General features: G+C 39.4%; 6 pseudogenes; 5 read left to right on the forward strand and 1 right to left on the reverse strand.

Annotated features, from left to right (window-relative positions):
* Positions 1-7,190: 7,190 nt before the first annotated feature.
* On the reverse strand, positions 7,191-7,309 carry LOC127620507 (uncharacterized; annotated as a pseudogene).
* A 6,206-nt stretch (positions 7,310-13,515) lies between these two features.
* On the forward strand, positions 13,516-13,634 carry LOC127620479 (uncharacterized; annotated as a pseudogene).
* A 6,412-nt stretch (positions 13,635-20,046) lies between these two features.
* Positions 20,047-20,165, forward strand: LOC127620510 (uncharacterized; annotated as a pseudogene).
* A 629-nt stretch (positions 20,166-20,794) lies between these two features.
* Positions 20,795-20,913, forward strand: LOC127620509 (uncharacterized; annotated as a pseudogene).
* A 617-nt stretch (positions 20,914-21,530) lies between these two features.
* On the forward strand, positions 21,531-21,649 carry LOC127620489 (uncharacterized; annotated as a pseudogene).
* Positions 21,650-22,281: 632 nt separating this feature from the next.
* On the forward strand, positions 22,282-22,400 carry LOC127620498 (uncharacterized; annotated as a pseudogene).
* Positions 22,401-26,400: the final 4,000 nt, after the last annotated feature.

Here is a 26,400-nt window from a genome sequence, read left to right on the forward strand (position 1 = left end):
AAAAAAAAAAACCCTCTACTGCATTCTGTAGGAGGCAATATAAATGAGCAGGCTGTCTTTTGCCACTGAGAAAGCTAAATGAAAGAAAATCAATCAAACAACCAATTTCCAAGGATAAATAAATAAATCCCAGTTGAGCCAGGGGGAGTGTATGAGTTAAAACAAACAAGGAAAAGCAAAATCTTACAGCACCTGGTATTCCCAGGCAGTCTCCCATCCAAGTACTAACCAGGATTAGCCCTGTTTGGCTTCCGAGATCAGACAAGTTCCCGCCTGCATTTTTTTTTTTTTTTTTTTTCAATAAAATACATTAAAATAAATAGAAATACAGATATACATTTTATACAGAAGATACAGATTTCTACAGAAGATACAGATTTCTACAGAAGATACAGATTTTCTTCCACAACCTTTCTACATCACATGTCATTTACATAATTTAAAAATCTCCTTCACTTCCAGGCAACTTCCACATTAGATCCTTTAAAACACTACAAACTTTTGGGGTAAAAACACCATAAAAAACATCCAACTTATTTTCACATTTAAAATACTCAAACAATACTTCAATATACAATTCGGTTTTCCTTTTAAAAACAATCCAAACATCCAACATGATTTTTTCCTTTTTTGCTACAATTCTTCTCTCCCATATTGCACTTTTCATTAGCATCACACACAGATTAATAAAACTTTTGTTTTTACCCTTTTCTTCCATCCCAAACATCACCACTCTGTTCCATTCTACAGTCTTCTCATTTAATTCCCTCTCAACATTTCAATCAATCTTTTACCCTTTTCCTTAAAATCTTCCAGTTCTCTACAATTTAAAAACAAGTGTAAAAAACTTTCATCTTCCCCATTACAAACTTTACATATTTCACTTAGTTCCATGTGGATTTTTTTTAAATAACGTCAGTAAAAATTGCTCTGTGTCTGATTAAATATTCAAAACTCTCCAATTTTACGTCTATCATTATACCTTTCATGCTATTCCATATATCCTCTTCTTTTAGATCTTTGTATTTCTGTACCCAGTACTCATTGGCTTTTGGTTTCCTAAAACCCCTCTCTAAAAAAACAGTAAAACATTTTCACAGTACATTCATTAAAAGCATATAGTTTTTCTCCCAACTTTACATGTACTTCTTTCCCTAATTTCTCTTCCTCCATATCTTCTATTCTTTTTATCCACTCTTTGGGTATTGCTTCTTTCATTATTTCATACTTATTTTGTAGTTCTTGTTCATTAAAATCCTCTTTTGCCACTTCCATTGTATCTATTATATACTGTAATGGTAAAAATCCCTCTTTAAATTCATATAAAATATCTCTAACTCTTGTGATCCCAACATCCCACCATTTCTTTAAAAAATCACATTCCCTGATTTAAAATGCCGCTGTTTAAGAACAAAGGCTGATTTAAAATGCTCTCTCTACCTTGAGGATTAAAATTAACAATAGTTAAAAATTTCCCCAAGCACTCATCAATTCTCTGTAAAAATCTGGCATTCCTTTCACCATCCAATTCTTAGTTTTCATCCATAAAATATTATCTCCCAAATTAAAATTCCCACATTTATTTAAAAAATATTCCATTGTCTTTTTCCATGCTGTTTTACTTTTCTCATCTAGATACTTTTTTATTACTTTAACTCTTAAGCTATTTTTTTCTTTGTTCCACATCTATCAATCCCATCCCTCCCTTTCCTACTTTTCCTATTATAGTATCGTATGCAATTCTTGGAGGTTTTCCATCCCATATAAAATCCCAAAAACATTTTTTTCAACCTTTTTTCCACCCACATTGGCATAGAAGTCACATATAAAACATACCATAACTTTGCTACCATTAAAACATTTACAATTAAAACTTTCCCCTTTAAACTTAAAGTCCTCAGTTTCCAAAAGTTTAACCTTCTTTCAATTCCTCCTAGTATTTCTTCCCACATTACTTCTTCAACATATTTTTCGTCTTTCCCTATTAAAACACCTAAGAACTTTATTTCCTTTGATTCTTTAAACTTAAAATCATTTGCTAAAACACTCGCCCCTCCAAATCTCATATATACTGTTTTCTCTTCATTTATGTTGCTCCCTGATCCACTACAAAACGTCTGTACCACTTCCATTGCTTTTTTAACACTCTTTATATCCTTAACCATTATCGTTGTATCGCCTGCATATTGAAATATTTTTTCATTTCCCCACTCTCTTCAATGTCTATCCCTCTTACTTCTTTATCTCTTTTAACAGATAATCCCAAAGGTTCTGCAACTAGTGAGTATAAAAGTGCTGATAGTGGACATCCTTGTCTTATTGACCTAGTTAATTTAAAACATTCTGTTAAAAACCATTACATTTTACTCTTGTTATTGCTCCTTTATATAAAATTTTTATCCATTTGATAAAACTTTCCCCAAACCCATACCCACTTAAAATCTCAAATAAATAATCATGTTCTACTCTGTCAAATGCCTTTTCAAAATCCAAACTAATAACATATCCATCCCTGTTTTTTTCTTTCATATACCTTATTCTATCTATTATACTTATTGTTGTGTCTGCTATATCCTTCCCTTTCACTCCATATACTTGATTTGTTTTGATTATGGTTGGCATTACCTCTTTTAATCTGTTGGCTAAAACTTTTGTTAAAATTTTCAAATCTGTATTCAGCATTGTGATTGGTCTATAATTTTTTAAGTCTACTTTTTCTCCTTTTCTTTTATATATCAACTTAATTAATCCCATCCCCATTCTCTGATTCATTTCATCTTTCTTAAAAATCTCTTCATATACTTCTTTTAAAATACCGGTTAAAAGATCTTTAAAGGTTATGTAAAATTCATTCCCTAAACCATCAATGCCTGGACTTTACCTTTTATTCAGTTCACTTATTGCTCTTTTTATCTCTTCTTCTCTTATCTCTAGGTCACACTCTTTTTTGTCATCCTCTCCTACTTTTGTCTTTAATTGTTTCAATAATTCTAGTTTTTCTTCATCCTTTACTCCTGCTTTAAATAGCTTTTCATAATATGCTTTTATTGTTTTTAATATCTCCTCATTTGTTTCCACTATCTCTCCATCTTCCCTTTGTATTCCTTTAATTGTTTGTGACATTCCCCTTCTTCTTTCCAAGTCAAAAAAAAAACTTAGTACATTTCTCTCCTTCTACTGTGTACTTTGCTTTGCATCTTAATCGTGCCCCGTGATATTTCTTCTCTTCTATTTCTTTCAGTTTTCCCTCTATTTCTTTTACGTTTTGTAAATCTTTTTCCTTCGTATTCAATTCCATTTCTAGTTGTTCTCTTATTCCTCTTTCCTTACCCTTTTTGCATCTCTGAATTATCCCACAATATTTTATGGTAAACTTTTTGATTAGATACTTCACATTTTCCCACCATATTCTTTTATCTTCCAAGTACATTCCATTTTCTTTTCCTTTTCAATGATTTCCTTTATACTTAAAACATAATCTTCATTCTTTAAAACCTCTGTGTTTAAAACCCATACTCCCGGCCCTCTTTTCATTGTACTCCAGTCTATTTGTATAAAAATTGGCTTGTGATCACTTAAGCTTGTTTCTACATATTTTATTTTTCCGATAAAACCCTCTATATTTCTGCTACATAAAATAAAATCTATTCTTGTTTTACACATAAAATTCCCAACCAATTGTCTCCTCGAATATTCTTTTTTCTTTTCATTTCTTTCTCTCCATATATCAATCATATTGTTTTCTTCCATTAGCACTTTCAATTCTTTCCTTCCTTGATCCGCTTTAAAAACCATTCCCTCTGCCATTTCTAATTTACTAAAAACCGTGTTAAAATCACCCATCATAATAACTTCTTTGTGTTTTTTTAGAAATTCCCTAAATCCATTAAAATAGCGTTTCTTTTCTTTCTCTTCTGTAGGAGCGTGTACATTTACTACAATTACTTTCTTCTCTTCATACTCCATTTCCACCGCTATACATTTCCCATCATTACACCTCTGTTTTCTTTTATTAAGACTGCCGCTCCTCTACCCATTCTACCATCCCCGTTGCTAAATAAAATTTCCCCATTCCATCTTTTCCTTATTTTACTTATAACCCCTTCTCTCCAGTTAGTTTCTTGTAAACAAATCACATCCTCTCCTTTACACATTTCTTTCACTTTTTCAGATTTGCTTATGTCTAAAAGTCCTCTAGCATTAAAAGTAACGATTCTTAAAAGCATGAAAACTATAAAAACATTGATAAAACCCATCATGTCAGTTCATTCTCCTCCAGATCCTTTAACACATCATACTTATTCCCAGTCTCAATTGAGTCCTTTTTAAGGCGTTTTTTTTCTAGCAGTCTCTAAATTGGGCATTACCTTCATTGATCTTCTTCTTTTAGTTGACTTCAGTTGTTTATCTTCTTCTTCTTTTCCCCCTTCACTTTCCTTTACAGCCGGTTGTTCTTTATTCCTTTGATCATTAAGTTCCACATTGTCCAACTCACTTTGCAAACTTTCAGTCAAACCCATTTGGGCACTTTCCAAACTTTCAGTCAAGTCCATCTGTGTTTCCTCTTGTTGTGTTTGTATTTCATGTCCATTATACGCTTCCCCTTGATCCTCAGTATCTTTATTTCCTGTTGATTCATTGTTTTGTAATCTTCTTAATTCCTCCTCTCGCTCTTCATTGTCTCGTTCATGCATTTGCCCGTCTACCTGCTGCTCCTCCTCCTCTCTCCCCATCCAACACTCACACCTGTTTAAAACCAATTTGTAATCCGGACGCGTTACGTGTTGCAGTGTCTCATGAAGTGCCCCTCTCCTCGCGACTTATAACACTTAAATTCCGGACAATCCTTTACCACATGGTCCGGGCTCATGCACAGCCTACAGGTCTTCACCTGGTGGCTGTGCATCACCCGGAAATATTGTGGGCCCTCCACCGTCTCTATTTTTGTGCTGTACGGGAGGGAGGCAACTTCTTTCGGGAAATGTGTTTTAACAAACCTTGTCCCGTCCTCAATACTAGTGCCCGGATACATTCTTCATTTAACTTTTGAGATGGGGGTTACTCCCCATCCCTCCAATTTGCTTAAAATTTCCTCGTCAGCAGTGTAAACTGGTAAATGCATGAAGGAGACAACATATTCTCTGTTTTGTAGTCCTTTTTACCTCACAGTCAATGCCCTTTATTTTCAGTCCATCCATTAAAAGCTCTATGTCATCCTCGTGTTCCAGTGTTACCTCGTATTCCTTCACTCTTTTGGGTCTGACTGCTAAAATCCTTCCTTCTCCAATCTGCTCCGTGACCGCTTTAATGATGTCCACCGCCTTTGTATCTTTCACATATTCTACATCCACCATTACAGTTGCTTCTTTTAAGTACACTCTCTTTCCATCTTCTTTCCTTACATCTCGATTGATTCCACTGCCATCTCGTTGTCTTTTCTCCAGTCCAGTGTCGTTTGCCGTGCGTGTTCATCTATCCAGTCCAGTGTCGTTTGCCGTGCGTGTTCCTCGAGCCAGTCCAGTGTCGTTTGCCATGCGTGTTCCTCTATCCAGTCCAGTGTCGTTTGCCATTAATCCATCCATTTTTGAGAAAGAATAAAAATAACCACCTTCCAGCCAGCAAAAAGCTGCTGTTAGGTGGTTTAAACAGACAAAAAACCAAAAAAAAACTAACTTAAAGTAAGAAAACCTAAAAAAACAAACACACAAAAAAAGCACAAAATGGAGGAGAGCTTTCCTCTCCAACTGCAGCCAAAAACTCCCAATTGCTCACTAGCTCCCTCTAGCTCGCTCAGGGTGGTATGGCCGTAAGCGAGAGCTGCGGCTACCAGCAGGCCATTTAAAGCAAGCGCACTGCACGCATCCTTATGCTGCTCTCCCATCATTAAAATATGTCTTGTACTGCAGCTCTAAAAAAGAGACAACAGGCCCTTTCTTCTCAGACATTGTCTATTTTTATTTATTTCTCTTTTTGAAAAGGTAAGTGCCTCCTCTCTATTCATTCAATTTCACAGGAGTCGTCCACAATACCTTTTTCTGCATACCTGTGTCATAGCTTCCATGTGGTTTGCTAAAAGAGGGCATACTCAGCTGCACAATTATATGCTTAACACATAATAATAATCCAGTGGCCAAAGAAAACTCTTCTCTACTTAAAAAATGACCTCAGGACGCTTTCTTTTGGATGTGTCCACCAAATTTTGGAAGCACTGCACTTTGTTTGTACTTTTCTACTCTGTATGTTGCAGTCAAGAAAGAGCAAAAAAAAAACCCTCTACTGCTTTCTGTAGGAGGCAAGATAAATGAGCAGGTTGTCCTTTGCCACAGAGAAAGCTAAATGAAAGAAAATCAATCAAACAACCAATTTTCAAGGATAAATAAATAAATCCCAGTTGAGCCAGGGGGGAGTGTATGAGTTAAAACAAACAAGGAAAAGCAAAACCTCACAGCAGCTGGTATTCCCAGGAAGTCTCCCATCCAAGTACTAACCAGGGCTAGCCCTGTTTGGCTTCCAAGATCAGTCGAGTTCAGGCCTGCACAGGGTGGTATGGCCGTAAGCGAGTGCTGCAGCTACCAGCAGGCCATTTAAAGCAAGCGCACTGCACGCATCCTTATGATGCTCTCCCATCATTAAAATATGTCTTTTACTGCAGTTCTAAAAAAGAGACAACAGGCCCTTTCCTCTCGGACATTGTCTATTTTTATTTATTTCTCTTTTTGAAAAGGTATGTGCCTCCTCTCTATTCATTCAATTTCACAGGAGTCGTCCACAATACCTTTTTCTGCATACCTGTGTCATAGCTTCCATGTGCTTTGCTAAAAGAGGGCATACTCAGCTGCACAATTATATGCTTAACACATAATAATAATCCAGTGGCCAAAGAAAACTCTTCTCTACTTAAAAAATAACCTCAGGGCGCTTTCTTTCGGATGTGTCCACCAAATTTTGGAAGCACTGCACTTTGTTTGTACTTTTGTACTCTGTATGTTGCAGTCAAGAAAGAGCAAAAAAAAAAACAAACCCTCTACTGCTTTCTGTAGGAGGCAAGATAAATGAGCATGCTGTCCTTTGCCACAGAGAAAGCTATATGAAAGAAAATCAATCAAACAACCAATTTCCAAGGATAAATAAATAAATCCCAGTTGAGCAAGGGGGGAGTGTATGAGTTAAAACAAACAAGGAAAAGAAAAGTCTTACAGCACCTGTTATTCCCAGGAATTCTCCCATCCAAGTACTACCCAGGCCCAACCCTGTTTGGCTTCCGAGATCAGACAAGTTCAGGCCTGCACAGGGTGGTATGGCCATAAGCGAGTGCTGTGGCTACCAGCAGGCCATATAAAGAAAGCACATTGCACGCATCCTTATGCTGCTCTCCCATCATTAAAATATGTCTTGTACTGCAGCTCTAAAAAAGAGACAACAGGCCCTTTCCTCTCAGACATTGTCTATTTTTATTTATTTCTTTTTTTGAAAAGGTAAGTGCCTCCTCTCTATTCATTCAATTTCACAGGAGTCGTCCACAATACCTTTTTCTGCATACCTGTGTCCTAGCTTCCATGTGGTTTGCTAAAAGAGGGCATACTCAGCTGCACAATTATATGCTTAACACATAATAATAATCCAGTGGCCAAAGAAAACTCTTCTCTACTTAAAAAATGACCTCAGGACGCTTTCTTTCGGATGTGTCCACCAAATTTTGGAAGCGCTGCACTTTGTTTGTACACTCCTACTCTGTGTGTTGCAGTCAAGAAAGAGCAAAAAAAAAAAACTTCTACTGCTTTATGTAGGAGGCAAGATAAATGAGCAGGCTGTCCTTTGCCACAGAGAAATCTAAATGAAAGAAAATCAATCAAACAACCAATTTCCAAGGATAAATAAATAAATCCCAGTTGAGCCAGGGGGGAGTGTATGAGTTAGGGAACCTAGGCACTTCGACGGATGTTGGCCCATTCAAATAAGTTGCAATATGACACATAGGTGGTGCGATGGACCGTACGCCTGAATTTGGATCCAAATTGCCACTTAAGTGGATGGCGAGTCGGCGTTTTGGCCCTAATTGCGCATACGGCGCAATTATTGCGCAATAGGCTGTTGGTTGACACCACCGGGGGCGCTCTTGCACTGCGAATGAAATGAACGTCCACCGAACGGCCTATTTCTTCCACCCAGGCGCCTATCCTTCGTTATTTCGTCCACCTATCAGCCTAAAGTGCCACCTAGGTGACTACTCAGTCTTCCTCTCGTCCCACGAACAGCCTATTCATCCACCTAAGTGCCTATTTTTCATCATTGTGCCTAAAGCGCCACCTAAGTGGCTACTCTTCACCGTGGTCTTCTTCACGTCCCACGAACAGCCTATTTGTCCACCTAAGTGCCTATTTTTCGTCATTGTGCCTAAAGCGCCACCTAAGTGACTACTCTTCACCGTGGTCTTCCTCACGTCCCACGAACAGCCTATTCGTCCACCTAAGTGCCTATTTTTCATCATTGTACCTAAAGCGCCACCTAAGTGATTACTCTTCACCGTGGTCTTCCTCACGTCCCACGAACAGCCTATTTGTGCCTAGCCAGTGAAAATATAGGGTAGGGTTAGGAAACAAACTCGGGGCCCACCTAGGACCCTGAAACCCTGGATCCTGACCCAGGGGCCCCTGGACTACCACCGTGTCAAATTTGGAGCAGCTGCGACATTTTGACCCCTGCTTTCCAGACGTCCATTCTGCAACCTATTCGACGTAGGCTGTTCGTTGACACTTGGGCCAATTAAGCATGAAAATGGGTCGAAGGGACACGAGGCTCCAGTCACGGCCCCAGGGGCCCCTGACGAGGCGTGGGTGTCAATTTCGGGCCAAACGGAGTCATCGGCTGCTGTTTGGCCCCCGGGGGTCCGAGGGGCCCCAAACTTTGCATCCTGGTAGCCTAGGGTCCCCACTGCCACATACTAGGAGGACGAGTCCCTAGAGCGCAGGGAAATATTTTTGACCTTATTTTTTCAAAATCTCTCACAAAGGCCTCTTCCACTCATAGACAGAAAGACCCTCTCCAAAGGGCCCAGTGAAAATATAGGGTAGGGTTAGGAAACAAACTCGGGGCCCACCTAGGACCCTGAAACCCTGGATCCTGACCCAGGGGCCCCTGGACTACCACCATGTCAAATTTGGAGCAGCTGCGACCTTTTGACCCCTGCTTTGCAGACGTCCGTCCTGCAACCTATTCGATGTAGGCTGTTCGTTGACACTTGGGCCAATTAAGCATGAAAACAGGTCGAAGGGACACGAGGCTCCAGTCACGGCCCCAGGGGCCCCTGACGAGGCGTGGGTGTCAATTTCGGGCCAAACGGAGTCATCGGCTGCTGTTTGGCCCCCGGGGGTCCGAGGGGCCCCAAACTTTGCATCCTGGTAGCCTAGGGTCCCCACTGCCACATACTAGGAGGACGAGTCCCTAGAGCGCAGGGAAATATTTTTGACCTTATTTTTTCAAAATCTCTCACAAAGGCCTCTTCCACTCATAGACAGAAAGACCCTCTCCAAAGGGCCCAGTGAAAATATAGGGTAGGGTTAGGAAACAAACTCGGGGCCCACCTAGGACCCTGAAACCCTGGATCCTGACCCAGGGGCCCCTGGACTACCACCGTGTCAAATTTGGAGCAGCTGCAACCTTTTGACCCCTGCTTTGCAGACGTCCGTCCTGCAACCTATTCGACGTAGGCTGTTCGTTGACACTTGGGCCAATTAAGCACGAAAACGGGTCGAAGGGACACGAGGCTCCAGACACGGCCCCAGGGGCCCCTGGCAAGGCGTGGGTGTCAATTTCGGGCCAAACGGAGTCATCGGCTTCTGTTTGGCCCCCGGGGGTCCGAGGGGCCCCAAACTTCGCATCCTGGTAGCCTAGGGTCCCCACTGCCACATACTAGGAGGACGAGTCCCTAGAGCGCAGAGAAATATTTTTGACCTTCTTTTTTCAAAATCTCTCACAAAGGCCTCTTCCACTCATAGACAGAAAGACCCTCTCCAAAGGGCCCAGTGAAAATATAGGGTAGGGTTAGGAAACAGACTCGGGGCCCACCTAGGACCCTGAAACCCTGGATCCTGACCCAGGGGCCCCTGGACTACCACCATGTTAAATTTGGAGCAGCTGCGACCTTTTAACCCCTGCTTTCCAGACGTCCGTCCTGCAACCTATTCGACGTAGGCTGTTCGTTGACACTTGGGCGAATTAAGCACGAAAACGGGTCGAAGGGACACGAGGCTCCAGTCACGGCCCCAGGGGCCCCTGATGAGGCGTGGGTGTCAATTTCGGGCCAAACGGAGTCATCGGCTGCTGTTTGGCCCCCGGGGGTCCGAGGGGCCCCAAACTTCGCATCCTGGTAGCCTAGGGTCCCACTGCCACATACTAGGAGGACGAGTCCCTAGAGCGCAGGGAAATATTTTTGACCTTTTGACCCCTGCTTTCCAGATGTCCGTCCTGCAACCTATTCGATGTAGGCTGTTCATTGACACTTGGGCCAATTAAGCACAAAAACGGGTCGAAGGGACACGAGGCTCCAGTAACGGCCCCAGGGGCCCCTGACGAGGCGTGGGTGTCAATTTCGAGCCAAATGGAGTCATCGGCTGCTGTTTGGCCCCAGGGGGTCCGAGGGGCCCCAAACTTCGTATCCTGGTAGCCTAGGGTCCCCACTGCCACATACTAGGAGGACAAGTCCCTAGAGCGCAGGGAAATATTTTTGACCTTATTTTTTCAAAATCTCTCACAAAGGCCTCTTCCACTCATAGACAGAAAGACCCTCTCCAAAGGGCCCAGTGAAAATATAGGGTAGGGTTAGGAAACAGACTCGGGGCCCACCTAGGACCCTGAAACCCTGGATCCTGACCCAGGGGCCCCTGGACTACCACCGTGTCAAATTTGGAGCAGCTGCGACTTTTTGAACCCTGCTTTCCAGACGTCCGTCCTGCAACCTATTCGATGTAGGCTGTTCGTTGACACTTGGGCCAATTAAGCACAAAAACGGGTCGAAGGGACACGAGGCTCCAGACACGGCCACAGGGGCCCCTGACGAGGCGTGGGTGTCAATTTCGGGCCAAACGGAGTCATCGGCTGCTGTTTGGCCCCTGGGGGTCCGAGGGGTTGGGGTTAGGGTTAGGGTTAGGTTAAGGGTTAGGGTTAGGTTAGGTTTAGGGTAAGGGTTAGCGGTTAAGGGTTGGGGGTTAGGTTTAGGGGTTAGGTTTAGGGGTTAGGTTAAGGGGTTAGGTTAAGGGGTTAAGTTTAGGGGTTAGGTTAAGGGGTTAAGTTTAGGGGTTAGGTTAAGAGGTTAGGTTAAGGGGTTAAGTTATAGGGTTAAGTTTAGGGGTTAGGTTTAGGGGTTAGGAAGTGTTAGTTAAGGAGGGTAGGCGCTAACCAGTGTGCACAGGCCATCAATGTCGCTCACTCGACTGGATTCACTTCTCATTCAGGCCTTGGGGATATAGTGCCTAATTTATTGATCCAAATTCTCTCTGCTCTTTTTCTCTGGGGCACGGACCACTGCGGGTTGCCTGTAGGACTGTGACCTGGAAGGATTCCCATCCGTGTTTAAGAAAATGTTGGACCAGGTAAGTGTTATTTTCTTTTCCTCTCAGGATGTTGTATTTATGTTGCGTCATTCTGACCAGAACGGTGTTGCCCATTTCTCCCACATACTGAGCTCGACATTGTTTGCAGGTGATGAGGTAAATGCAGTTTTTACAGTGTACCGTTCCTGATTGGTGAGTACTGAAAACCTCTTGTGAACTTGTTTTGTACATATCTTTTTTGTTCCAAATATTGTCCCTGATGTTTTTGTTTCGTGTTGTGAAGAGGATGGAGTTTGGCTCTAATTATATAGTCTTGTAAACTTTTGTTTTTTCTAAATGCTGCAATAACTGTGGTTCTTCAATATTTGTGTCTGTCCCAATATGTTCTGGAAGTTGGACTTTACCTATTTGGTCAGTTTCAGAGCGGCCGAGGAGTAAGTCAGGACAAAGGGGATGCCGGTCCCCTCCGCCTGGGCCCTGCTTGTCAAGTATGATTTAAAAACCTTTCTCAAGAAGGACCTGTTATATCCTCTGGGCCGGAGCGCTTTGAAGAGGATTCATGTCGCTTCTCTGAAGTCGCGTTCCTGGGTGCATATGCGACGGAACCTCAGGAGTTGCGACTTGACGAGGCCTGAGTAAGTGTGTTTGGGGTGAAAACTGCTTTTATGTAGTAGGGCATGCGTGTCGGTTTCTTTGAAGAAGACTTTGATGTCCAATTTGTGTGACGAGTTGAAATCTGGACCCTTGTAAGTTGTGGTGTCCAGAAAGTCTACCGATAGGTGACTGATGTTGGATTTTAATTTTATAGATGGGTTATGGTTATTTAGTGTCGCCACAAATTCCTTGAACCCGTCTTCAGAGTGAGTCCATACTCCCCAGATATCATCTAGGTATCTAAAATAGTGAAGGGGCTGTTTGTGGCATCAGGATAAGGCCGAAGCCTCCCATTCTGCCATAAATATGTTGGCGTAGGCGGGGCAAACTTCTTGCCCATCGCCGTGCCTTTAACTTGCAGGAAAAATTCCCCATTGAACTCGAAATCGTTTCTGTTTAAATTGATTTCTAATAATTGGATGAGTTCTTTGTCGGCCCTGGAGGTGTCTGGGTTTTTTTTTAAAATATTTTTAATGGCCTGAATTCCTTCTTGGATGTCTATGTTTGTGTAAAGGCCATCCATGTCCATAGTGAACAGGATGGCCTTTTGGGGAATTTTTAGTCCTTTGACTTTCTGGACAAAATCATACGTGTCTTTTATATAGCTGGGGTGGCCCATCGAAAGAGGATTTAAGAAAAAATCTAAAAATTCTGCCGTATAGTACGTTTCACTGCCGCAATCGGATACTATAGGCCTTCCTGGGGGAATTTCGTGAGGTTTGCTCCATTTGGTCGGGTCTTTGTGTATTTTGGGGAGCATGTAGAACCTCCTGCTTCTAGGTTCAGCGTTACCCAATAGGTAGGACTTTTGTTTTACGTTGATGTGTTTTTTCTGATATAGGGTTTGGGCTATATTTTTGACCATAGGTACAGTGTCTAAAAAAATGGGTCTATCCAATTTCTGGTAATATTTTGGGTCATTCAGTTGTCTATATCCCTCCCATAAATATTGTTCTCGGTCCCATATGACTATCGCACTGCCCTTGTCTGCAGGTTTAATGATGATCATACTCCCCACGGTATGACACAGGTGTGCAGCTGAGTATGCCCTCTTTTAGCAAACCACATGGAAGCTATGACACAGGTATGCAGAAAAAGGTATTGTGGACGACTCCTGTGAAATTTAATGAATATAGAGGAGGCACTTACCTTTTCAAAAAGAGAAATAAATAAAAATAGACAATGTCTGAGAGGAAAGGGCCTGGTGTCTCTTTTTTAGAGCTGCAGAACAAGACATATTTCGATGGGAGAGCAGCATAAGGATGCGTGCAATGCGCTAGCTTTAAATGGCCTGCTGGTAGCCGCAGCACTCGCTTGCGGCCATACCACCCTGTGCAGGCCCGAGCTCATCTGATCTCGGAAGCCGAACAGGGCTGGGCCTGGTTAGTACTTGGATGGGAGACTTCCTGGGAATACCAGGTGCTGTAAGATTTTGCTTTTCCTTGTTTGTTTTAACTCATACACTCCCCCCTGGCTCAACTGGGATTTATTTATTTATCCTTGGAAATTGGTTGTTTGATTGATTTTCTTTCATTTAGCTTCCTCTGTGGCAAAGGACAGCCTGCTCATTTATCTTGCCTCCTACAGAAAGCAGTAGCACTCGCTTACGGCCATTCCACCCTGTGCAGGCTAGAGGGAGCTAGTGAGCAATTGGGAGTTTTGGCTGCAGTTGGAGAGGAAGGCTCTCCTCCATTTTGTGTTTTTTTGTGTGTTTGTTTTTAGTTTTTTGTCTGTTTAAACCACCTAACAGCAGCTTTTGCTGGCTGGAAGGTGGTTATTTTTATTCTTTCTCAAAAATGGATGAACTAATGGCAAACGACACTGGACTGGATAGAGGAACACGCATGGCAAACGACACTGGACTGGCTCGAGGAACACGCATGGCAAACGACACTGGACTGGATAGAGGAACACGCACGGCAAACGACATTGGACTGGAGAAAAGACAACGAGATGGCAGTGGAATCAATCGAGATGTAAGGAAAGAAGATGTAAAGAGAGTGTACTTAAAAGAAGCAACTGTAACGGTGGATGTAGGATATGTGAAAGACGCAAAGGCGGTGGATCATTAAAGCGGTGACGGGGCAGATTGGAGAAGGAAGGATTTTAGCAGTCAGACCCAACAGAGTGAAGGAATACGAGGTAACACTGGAACACGAGGATGACATAGAGCTTTTAATGGATGGATTGAAAATAAAGGGCATTGACTGTGAGGTAAAAAGACTACAAAACAGAGAGTATGTTGTCTCCTTCATGCATTTACCAGTTTACACTGCAGACGAGGAAATTTTAAGCAAATTGGAGGGATGGGGAGTAACCCCCATCTCAAAAGTTAACGAACAATGTATCCAGGCACTAGTATTGAGGACGGGACAAGGTTTGTTAAAACACGTTTCCCGAAAGAAGTTGCCTCCCTCCCGTACAGCACAAAAATAGAGACGGCAGAGGGCCCACAATATTTCCGGGTGATGCACAGCCACCAGGTGAAGACCTGTAGGCTGTGCATGAGCCCGGACCATGTGGTAAAGGATTGTCCGGAATTTAAGTGTTATAATTGCGAGGAGAGGGGGCACTTCGCGAGACACTGCAACGCGGTAACGTGCCCGGATTGCAAATTGGTTTTAAACAGGTGTGAGTTTTGGATGGGGAGAGAGGAGGAGGAGCAGCAGGTAGACGGGCAAATGCATGAACGAGACAATGAAGAGCGAGAGGAGGAATTAAGAAGATTACAAAACAATGAATCAACAGGAAATAAAGATACTGAGGATCAAGGGGAAGCGTATAATGGACATGAAATACAAACACAACAAGAGGAGGAAACACAGATGGACTTGACTGAAAGTTTGGAAAGTGCCCAAATGGGTTTGACTGAAAGTTTGCAAAGTGAGTTGGACAATGTGGAACTTAATGATCAAAGGAATAAAGAACAACCGGCTGTAAAGGAAAGTGAAGGGGAAAAGAAGAAGAAGATAAACAACTGAAGTCAACTAAAAGAAGAAGATCAATGAAGGTAATGCCCAATTTAGAGACTGCTAGAAAAAAACGCTTAAAAAGGACTCAATTGAGACTGGGAATAAGTATGATGTGTTAAAGGATCTGGAGGAGAATGAACTGACATGATGGGTTTTATCAATGTTTTTATAGTTTTCATGCTTTTAAGAATCGTTACTTTTAATGCTAGAGGACTTTTAGACATAAGCAAATCTGAAAAAGTGAAAGAAATGTGTAAAGGAGAGGATGTGATTTTTTACAAGAAACTAACTGGAGAGAAGGGGTTATAAGTGAAATAAGGAAAAGATGGAATGGGGAAATTTTATTTAGCAATGGGGATGGTAGAATGGGTAGAGGAGTGGCAGTCTTAATAAAAGAAAACAGAGGTGTAACATGTAAAACAGTGTATAAGGATAATGATGGGAAATGTATAGCGGTGGAAATGGAGTATGAAGAGAAGAAAGTAATTGTAGTAAATGTACATGCTCCTACAGAAGAGAAAGAAAAGAAAGGCTATTTTAATGAAATGAGGGATTTTTTTAAAAAACACAAAGAAGTTATTATGATGGGTGATTTTAACACGGTTTTTAGTAAATTAGAAATGGCAGAGGAAATGATTTTTAAAGCGGATCAAGGAAGGAAAGAATTGAAAGTGCTAATGGAAGAAAACAATATGATTGATATATGGAGAGAAAGAAATGAAAAGAAAAAAAGAATATTCGAGGAGACAATTGGTTGGGAATTTTATGTGTAAAACAAGAATAGATTTTATTTTATGTAGCAGAAATATAGAGGGTTTTATCGGAAAAATAAAATATGTAGAAACAAGCATAAGTGATCACAAGCCAATTTTTATACAAATAGACTGGAGTACAATGAAAAGAGGGCCGGGAGTATGGGTTTTAAACACAGAGGTTTTAAAGAATGAAGATTATGTTTTAAGTATAAAGGAAATCATTGAAAAGGAAAAAGAAAATGGAATGTACATGGAAGATAAAAGAATATGGTGGGAAAATGTGAAGTATTTAATCAAAAAGTTTACCATAAAATATTGTGGGATAATTCAGAGATGCAAAAAGGGTAAGGAAAGAGGAATAAGAGAACAACTTGAAATGGAATTGAATACGAAGGAAAAAGATTTACAAAAAGTAAAAGAAATAGAGGGAAAACTGAAAGAAATAGAAGAGAAGAAATATAACGGGGCACGATTAAGATGCAAAGCAAAGTACACAGTAGAAGGAGAGAAATGTACTAAGTTTTTTTGACTTGGAAAGAAGAAGGGAATGTCACAAACAATTAAAGGAATACAAAGGGAAGATGGAGAGATAGTGGAAACAAATGAGGAGATATTAAAAACAATAAAAGCATATTATGAAAAGCTATTTAAAGCAGAAGGAGTAAAGGATGAAGAAAAACTAGAATTATTGAAACAATTAAAGACAAAAGTAGGAGAGGATGACAAAAAAGAGTGTGACCTAGAGATAAGAGAAGAAGAGATAAAAAGAGCAATAAGTGAACTGAATAAAAGGAAAAGTCCAGGCATTGATGGTTTAGGGAATGAATTTTACATAACCTTTAAAGATCTTTTAACCGGTATTTTAAAAGAAGTATATGAAGAGATTTTTAAGAAAGATGAAATGAATCAGAGAATGGGGATGGGATTAATTAAGTTGATATATAAAAGAAAAGGAGAAAAAGTAGACTTAAAAAATTATAGACCAATCACAATGCTGAATACAGATTTGAACATTTTAACAAAAGTTTTAGCCAACAGAATAAAAGAGGTAATGCCAACCATAAGCAAAACAAATCAAGTATATGGAGTGAAAGGGAAGGATATAGCAGACACAACAATAAGTATAATAGATAGAATAAGGTATATGAAAGAAAAAAACAGGGATGGATATGTTATTAGTTTGGATTTTGAAAAGGCCTTTGACAGAGTAGAACATGATTATTTATTTGAGATTTTAAGTGGGTATGGGTTTGGGGAAAGTTTTATCAAATGGATTAAAATTTTATATAAAGGAGCAATAACAAGAGTAAAATGTAATGGTTTTTTAACAGAATGTTTTAAATTAACTAGGTCAATAAGACAAGGATGTCCACTATCAGCACTTTTATACTCACTAGTTGCAGAACCTTTGGGATTATCTGTTAAAAGAGATAAAGAAGTAAGAGGGATAGACATTGAAGAGAGTGGGGAAATGAAAAAATATTTCAATATGCAGACGATACAACGATACTGGTTAAGGATATAAAGAGTGTTAAAAAGCAATGGAAGTGGTACAGACGTTTTGTAGGGGATCAGGGAGCAAGATAAATGAAGAGAAAACAGTATATATGAGATTTGGAGGGGCGAGTGTTTTAGCAAATGATTTTAAGTTTAAAGAATCAAAGGAAATAAAGATCTTAGGTGTTTTAATAGGGAAAGACGAAAAATATGTTGAAGAAGTAATGTGGGAAGAAATACTAGGAGGAATTGAAAGAAGGTTAAACTTTTGGAAACTGAGGACTTTAAGTTTAAAGGGGAAAGTTTTAATTGTAAATGTTTTAATGGTAGCAAAGTTATGGTATGTTTTATATGTGACTTCTATGCCAATGTGGGTGGAAAAAAGGTTGAAAAAATGTTTTTGGGATTTTATATGGGATGGAAAACCTCCAAGAATTGCATACGATACTATAATAGGAAAAGTAGGAAAGGGAGGGATGGGATTGATAGATGTGGAACAAAGAAAAAATAGCTTAAGAGTTAAAGTAATAAAAAAGTATCTAGATGAGAAAAGTAAAACAGCATGGAAAAAGACAATGGAATATTTTTTAAATAAATGTGGGAATTTTAATTTGGGAGATAATATTTTATGGATGAAAACTAAGAATTGGGTGGTGAAAGGAATGCTAGATTTTTACAGAGAATTGATGAGTGCTTGGGGGAAAATTTTAACTATTGTTAATTTTAATCCTCAAGGTAGAGAGAGCATTTTAAATCAGCCTTTGTTCTTAAACAGCGGCATTTTAAATCAGGGGAATGTGATTTTTTTAAAGAAATGGTGGGATGTTGGGATCACAAGAGTTAGAGATATTTTATATGAATTTAAAGAGGGATTTTTACCATTACAGTATATAATAGATACAATGGAAGTGGCAAAAGAGGATTTTAATGAACAAGAACTACAAAATAAGTATGAAATAATGAAAGAAGCAATACCCAAAGAGTGGATAAAAAGAATAGAAGATATGGAGGAAGAGAAATTAGGGAAAGAAGTACATGTAAAGTTGGGAGAAAAACTATATGCTTTTAATGAATGTACTGTGAAAATGTTTTACTGTTTTTTTAGAGAGGGGGTTTTTAGGAAACCAAAAGCCAATGAGTACTGGGTACAGAAATACAAAGATCTAAAAGAAGAGGATATATGGAATAGCATGAAAGGTATAATGATAGACGCAAAATTGGAGAGTTTTGAATATTTAATCAGACACAGAGCAATTTTTACTGACGTTATTTTAAAAAAAATCCACATGGAACTAAGTGAAATATGTAAAGTTTGTAATGGGGAAGATGAAAGTTTTTTACACTTGTATTTAAATTGTAGAGAACTGGAAGATTTTAAGGAAAAGGGTAAAAGATTGATTGAAATGTTGAGAGGGGAATTAAATGAGAAGACTGTAGAATGGAACAGAGTGGTGATGTTTGGGATGGAAGAAAAGGGTAAAAACAAAAGTTTTATTAATCTGTGTGTGATGCTAATGAAAAGTGCAATATGGGAGAGAAGAATTGTAGCAAAAAAGGAAAAAATCATGTTGGATGTTTGGATTGTTTTTAAAAGGAAAACCGAATTGTATATTGAAGTATTGTTTGAGTATTTTAAATGTGAAAATAAGTTGGATGTTTTTTATGGTGTTTTTACCCCAAAAGTTTGTGGTGTTTTAAAGGATCTAATGTGGAAGTTGCCTGGAAGTGAAGGAGATTTTTAAATTATGTAAATGACATGTGATGTAGAAAGGTTGTGGAAGAAAATCTGTATCTTCTGTAGAAATCTGTATCTTCTGTATAAAATGTATATCTGTATTTCTATTTATTTTAATGTATTTTATTGAAATTTTCTAATAAAAAAAAAAAAAAAAAATGCAGGCCCGAACTCGTCTGATCTCGTAAGCCAAACAGGGCTGCGCCTGGTTAGTACTTGGATGGGAGACTTCCTGGGAATACCAGGTGCTGTAAGATTTTGCTTTTCCTTGTTTGTTTTAACTCATACACTCCCCCTGGCTCAACTGGGATTTATTTATTTATCCTTGGAAATTAGTTATTTGATTGATTTTCTTTCATTTAGCTTTTTCTGTGGCAAAGGACAGCCTGCTCATTTATCTTGCCTCCTACAGAAAGCAGTAGAGGGTTTGTTTTTTTTGCTCTTTCTTGACTGCAACATACAGAGTAGAAAAGTACAAACAAAGTGCAGTGCTTCCAAAATTTGGTGGACACATCCGAAAGAAAGCATCCTGAGGTCATTTTTTAAGTAGAGAAGAGTTTTCTTTGGCCACTGGATTATTATTATGTGTTAAGCATATAATTGTGCAGCTGAGTATGCCCTCTTTTAGCAAACCACATGGAAGCTATGACACAGGTATGCAGAAAAGGTATTGTGGATGACTCCTGTGAAATTGAATGAATAGAGAGGAGGCACTTACCTTTTCAAAAAGAGAAATAAATAAAAATAGACAATGTCTGAGAGGAAAGGGCCTGTTGTCTCGTTTTTAGAGCTGCAGTACAAGACATATTTTAATGATGGGAGAGCAGCATAAGGATGCGTGCAATGCGCTTGCTTTAAATGGCCTGCTGGTAGCCACAGCACTCACTTACGGCCATACCACCCTGTGCAGGCCCAAACTCGTCTGATCTCGGGAGCCAAACAGGGCTGGTCCTGGTTAGTACTTGGATGGGAGATTTCCTGGGAATACCAGGTGCTGTAAGATTTTGCTTTTCCTTGTTTGTTTTAACTCATACACTCCCCCCTGGCTCAACTGGGATTTATTTATTTATCCTTGGAAATTATTTGTTTGATTGATTTTCTTTCATTTAGCTTTCTCTGTGGCAAAGGACAGCCTGCTCATTTATCTTGCCTCCTACAGAAAGCAGTAGAGGGTTTGTTTTTTTTGCTCTTTCTTGACTGCAACATACAGAGTAGAAAAGTACAAACAAAGTGCAGTGCTTCCAATATTTGGTGGACACATCCGAAAGAAAGCGTCCTGAGGTCATTTTTTAAGTAGAGAACAGTTTTCTTTGGCCACTGGATTATTATTATGTGTTAAGCATATAATTGTGCAGCTGAGTATGCCCTCTTTTAGCAAACCACATGGAAGCTATGACACAGGTATGCAGAAAAAGGTATTGTGGATGACTCCTGTGAAATTGAATGAATAGAGAGGAGGCACTTACCTTTTCAAAAAGAGAAATAAATAAAAATAGACAATGTCTGAGAGGAAAGGGCCTGTTGTCTCTTTTTTAGAGCTGCAGTACAAGACATATTTTAATGATGGGAGAGCAGCATAAGGATGCGTGCAATGCGCTTGCTTTAAATGGCCTGCTGGTAGCCGCAGCACTCACTTACGGCCATACCACCCTGTGCAGGCCCAAACTCGTCTGATCTAGGGAGCCAAACAGGGCTGGTCCTGGTTAGTACTTGGGTGGGAGACTTCTTGGGAATACCAGGTGCTGTAAGATTTTGCTTTTCCTTGTTTGTTTTAACCCTGGCTCAACTGGGATTTATTTATTTATCCTTGGAAATTAGTTGTTTGATTGATTTTCTTTCATTTAGCTTTCTCTGTGGCAAAGGACAACCTGCTCATTTATCGTGCCTCCTACAGAAAGCAGTAGAGGGTTTTTTTTTTTTTGCTCTTTCTTGACTGCAACATACAGAGTAGAAAAGTACAAACAAAGTGCAGTGTTTCCAAAATTTGGTGGACACATCCGAAAGAAAGCGTCCTGAGGTCATTTTTTAAGTAGAGAAGAGTTTTCTTTGGCCACTGGATTATTATTATGTGTTAAGCATATAATTGTGCAGCTGAGTATGCCCTCTTTTAGCAAACAACATGGAAGCTATGACACAGGTATGCAGAAAAAGGTATTGTGGACGACTCCTGTGAAATTGAATGAATAGAGAGGAGGCACTTACCTTTTCAAAAAGAGAAATAAATAAAAATAGACAATGTCTGAGAGGAAAGGGCCTGTTGTCTCTTTTTTAGAGCTGCAGTACAAGACATATTTTAATGATGGGAGAGCAGCATAAGGATGCGTGCAGTGCGCTTGCTTTAAATGGCCTGCTGGTAGCCGCAGCACTAGCTTACGGCCATACCACCCTGTGCAGGCCCGAACTTGTCTGATCTCGGAAGCCAAACGGGGCTGGGTCTGGTTAGTACTTGGATGGGAGACTTCCTGGGAATACCAGGTGCTGTAAGATTTTTCTTTTCCTTGTTTGTTTTAACTCATACACTCCCCCCTGGCTCAACTGGGATATATTTATTTATCCTTGGAAATTGGTTGTTTGATTGTTTGATTTTCTTTCATTTAGCTTTCTCTGTGGCAAAGGACAGCTTGCTCATTTATCTTGCCTCCTACAGAAAGCAGTAGAGGGTTTGTTTTTTTGCTCTTTCTTGACTGCAACATACAGAGTTGGAAAGTACAAACAAAGTGCTGTGCTTCCAAAATTTGGTGGACACATCCGAAAGAAAGCGTCCTGAGGTCATTTTTTAAGTAGAGAAGAGTTTTCTTTGGCCACTGGATTATTATTATGTGTTAAGCATATAATTGTGCAGCTGAGTATGCCCTCTTTTAGCAAACCACATGGAAGCTATGACACAGGTATGCAGAAAAAGGTATTGTCGATGACTCCTGTGAAATTGAATGAATAGAGAGGAGGCACTTACCTTTTCAAAAAGAGAAATAAATAAAAATAGACAATGTCTGAGAGGAAAGGGCCTGTTGTCTCTTTTTTAGAGCTGCAGTACAAGACATATTTTAATGATGGGAGAGCAGCATAAGGATGCGTGCAGTGCGCTTGCTTTAAATGGCCTGCTGGTAGCCACATCACTTGCTTACGGCCATACCACCCTGTGCAGGCTCAAACTCGTCTGATCTCGGAAGCCAAACAGAGCTGGGCCTGGTTAGTACTTGGATGGGAGACTTCCTGGGAATACCAGGTGCTGTAAGATTTTGCTTTTCCTTGTTTGTTTTAACTCATACACTCCCCCTGGCTCAACTGGGATTTATTTATTTATCTTTGGAAATTGGTTGTTTGATTGATTTTATTTCATTTAGCTTTCTCTGTGGCAAAGGACAGCCTGCTCATTTATCTTGCCTCCTACAGAAAGCAGTAGCACTCGCTTACGGCCATTCCACCCTGTGCAGGCTAGAGGGAGCTAGTGAGCAATTGGGAGTTTTGGCTGCAGTTGGAGAGGAAGGCTCTCCTCCATTTTGTGTTTTTTTTGTGTGTTTGTTTTTTAGTTTTTTGTCTGTTTAAACCACCTAACAGCAGCTTTTGCTGGCTGGAAGGTGGTTATTTTTATTCTTTCTCAAAAATGGATGGACTAATGGCAAACGACACTGGACTGGATAGAGGAACACGCATGGCAAACGACACTGGACTGGCTCGAGGAACACGCACGGCAAACGACACTGGACTGGATAGAGGAACACGCACGGCAAACGACATTGGACTGGAGAAAAGACAACGAGATGGCAGTGGAATCAATCGAGATGTAAGGAAAGAAGATGTAAAGAGAGTGTACTTAAAAGAAGCAACTGTAACGGTGGATGTAGAATATGTGAAAGACGCAAAGGCGGTGGACATCATTAAAGCGGTGACGGGGCAGATTGGAGAAGGAAGGATTTTAGCAGTCAGACCCAACAGAGTGAAGGAATACGAGGTAACACTGGAACACGAGGATGACATAGAGCTTTTAATGGATGGATTGAAAATAAAGGGCATTGACTGTGAGGTAAAAAGACTACAAAACAGAGAGTATGTTGTCTCCTTCATGCATTTACCAGTTTACACTGCTGACGAGGAAATTTTAAGCAAATTGGAGGGATGGGGAGTAACCCCCATCTCAAAAGTTAAACGAACAATGTATCCAGGCACTAGTATTGAGGATGGGACAAGGTTTGTTAAAACACGTTTCCCGAAAGAAGTTGCCTCCCTCCCGTACAGCACAAAAATAGAGACGGCGGAGGGCCCACAATATTTCCGGGTGATGCACAGCCACCAGGCTGTGCATGAGCCCGGACCATGTGGTAAAGGATTGTCCGGAATTTAAGTGTTATAAGTGCGAGGAGAGGGGCACTTCGCGAGACACTGCAACGCGGTAACGTGCCCGGATTGCAAATTGGTTTTAAACAGGTGTGAGTTTTGGATGGGGAGAGAGGAGGAGGAGCAGCAGGTAGACGGGCAAATGCATGAACGAGACAATGAAGAGCGAGAGGAGGAATTAAGAAGATTACAAAACAATGAATCAACAGGAAATAAAGATACTGAGGATCAAGGGGAAGCGTATAATGGACATGAAATACAAACACAACAAGAGGAGGAAACACAGATGGACTTGACTGAAAGTTTGGAAAGTGCCCAAATGGGTTTGACTGAAAGTTTGCAAAGTGAGTTGGACAATGTGGAACTTAATGATCAAAGGAATAAAGAACAACCGGCTGTAAAGGAAAGTGAAGGGGGAAAAGAAGAAGAAGATAAACAACTGAAGTCAACTAAAAGAAGAAGATCAATGAAGGTAATGCCCAATTTAGAGACTGCTAGAAAAAAAACGCCTAAAAAGGACTCAATTGAGACTGGGAATAAGTATGATGTGTTAAAGGATCTGGAGGAGAATGAACTGACATGATGGTTTTTATCAATGTTTTTATAGTTTTCATGCTTTTAAGAATCGTTACTTTTAATGCTAGAGGACTTTTAGACATAAGCAAATTTGAAAAAGTGAAAGAAATGTGTAAAGGAGAGGATGTGATTTTTTTACAAGAAACTAACTGGAGAGAAGGGGTTATAAGTGAAATAAGGAAAAGATGGAATGGGGAAATTTTATTTAGCAACGGGGATGGTAGTATGGGTAGAGGAGTGGCAGTCTTAATAAAAGAAAACAGAGGTGTAACATGTAAAACAGTGTATAAGGATAATGATGGGAAATGTATAGCGGTGGAAATGGAGTATGAAGAGAAGAAAGTAATTGTAGTAAATGTACACGCTCCTACAGAAGAGAAAGAAAAGAAAGGCTATTTTAATGGATTGAGGGAATTTCTAAAAAAACACAAAGAATTTATTATGATGGGTGATTTTAACACTGTTTTTAGTAAATTGGAAATGGCAGAGGGAATGGTTTTTAAAGCGGATCAAGGAAGGAAAGATTTGAAAGTGCTAATGGAAGAAAACAATATGATTGATATATGGAGAGAAAGAAATGAAAAGAAAAAAGAATATTCGAGGAGACAATTGGTTGGGAATTTTATGTGTAAAACAAGAATAGATTTAATTTTATGTAGCAGAAATATAGAGGGTTTTATCGGAAAAATAAAATATGTAGAAACAAGCTTAAGTGATCACAAGCCAATTTTTATACAAATAGACTGGAGTACAATGAAAAGAGGGCCAGGAGTATGGGTTTTAAACACAGAGGTTTTAAAGAATGAAGATTATGTTTTAAGTATAAAGGAAATCATTGAAAAGGAAAAAGAAAATGGAATGTACTTGGAAGATAAAAGACTATGGTGGGAAAATGTGAAGTATCTAATCAAAAAGTTTACCATAAAATATTGTGGGATAATTAAGAGATGCAAAAAGGGTAAGGAAAGAGGAATAAGAGAACAACTAGAAATGGAATTGAATACGAAGGAAAAAGATTTACAAAAAGTAAAAGAAATAGAGGGAAAACTGAAAGAAATAGAAGAGAAGAAATATAACGGGGCACGATTAAGAAGCAAAGCAAAGTACACAGTAGAAGGAGAGAAATGTACTAAGTTTTTTTGACTTGGAAAGAAGAAGGGAATGTCACAAACAATTAAAGGAATACAAAGGGAAGATGGAGAGATAGTGGAAACAAATGAGGAGATATTAAAAACAATAAAAGCATATTATGAAAAGCTATTTAAAGCAGAAGGAGTAAAGGATGAAGAAAAACTAGAATTATTGAAACAATTAAAGACAAAAGTAGGAGAGGATGACAAAAAAGAGTGTGACCTAGAGATAAGAGAAGAAGAGATAAAAAGAGCAATAAGTGAACTGAATAAAAGGAAAAGTCCAGGCATTGATGGTTTAGGGAATGAATTTTACATAACCTTTAAAGATCTTTTAACCGGTATTTTAAAAGAAGTATATGAAGAGATTTTTAAGAAAGATGAAATGAATCAGAGAATGGGGATGGGATTAATTAAGTTGATATATAAAAGAAAAGGAGAAAAAGTAGACTTAAAAAATTATAGACCAATCACAATGCTGAATACAGATTTGAAAATTTTAACAAAAGTTTTAGCCAACAGATTAAAAGAGGTAATGCCAACCATAATCAAAACAAATCAAGTATATGGAGTGAAAGGGAAGGATATAGCAGACACAACAATAAGTATAATAGATAGAATAAGGTATATGAAAGAAAAAAACAGGGATGGATATGTTATTAGTTTGGATTTTGAAAAGGCCTTTGACAGAGTAGAACATGATTATTTATTTGAGATTTTAAGTGGGTATGGGTTTGGGGAAAGTTTTATCAAATGGATTAAAATTTTATATAAAGGAGCAATAACAAGAGTAAAATGTAATGGTTTTTTAACAGAATGTTTTAAATTAACTAGGTCAATAAGACAAGGATGTCCACTATCAGCACTTTTATACTCACTAGTTGCAGAACCTTTGGGATTATCTGTTAAAAGAGATAAAGAAGTAAGAGGGATAGACATTGAAGAGAGTGGGGGAAATGAAAAAATATTTCAATATGCAGACGATACAACGATAATGTTTAAGGATATAAAGTGTGTTAAAAAGCAATGGAAGTGGTACAGACGTTTTGTAGGGGATCAGGGAGCAAGATAAATGAAGAGAAAACAGTATATATGAGATTTGGAGGGGCGAGTGTTTTAGCAAATGATTTTAAGTTTAAAGAATCAAAGGAAATAAAGATCTTAGGTGTTTTAATAGGGAAAGACGAAAAATATGTT

Source organism: Xyrauchen texanus, chromosome 26 (assembly GCF_025860055.1).
Source record: "Xyrauchen texanus isolate HMW12.3.18 chromosome 26, RBS_HiC_50CHRs, whole genome shotgun sequence".
In the NCBI taxonomy this organism is placed as follows: domain Eukaryota; kingdom Metazoa; phylum Chordata; class Actinopteri; order Cypriniformes; family Catostomidae; genus Xyrauchen; species Xyrauchen texanus.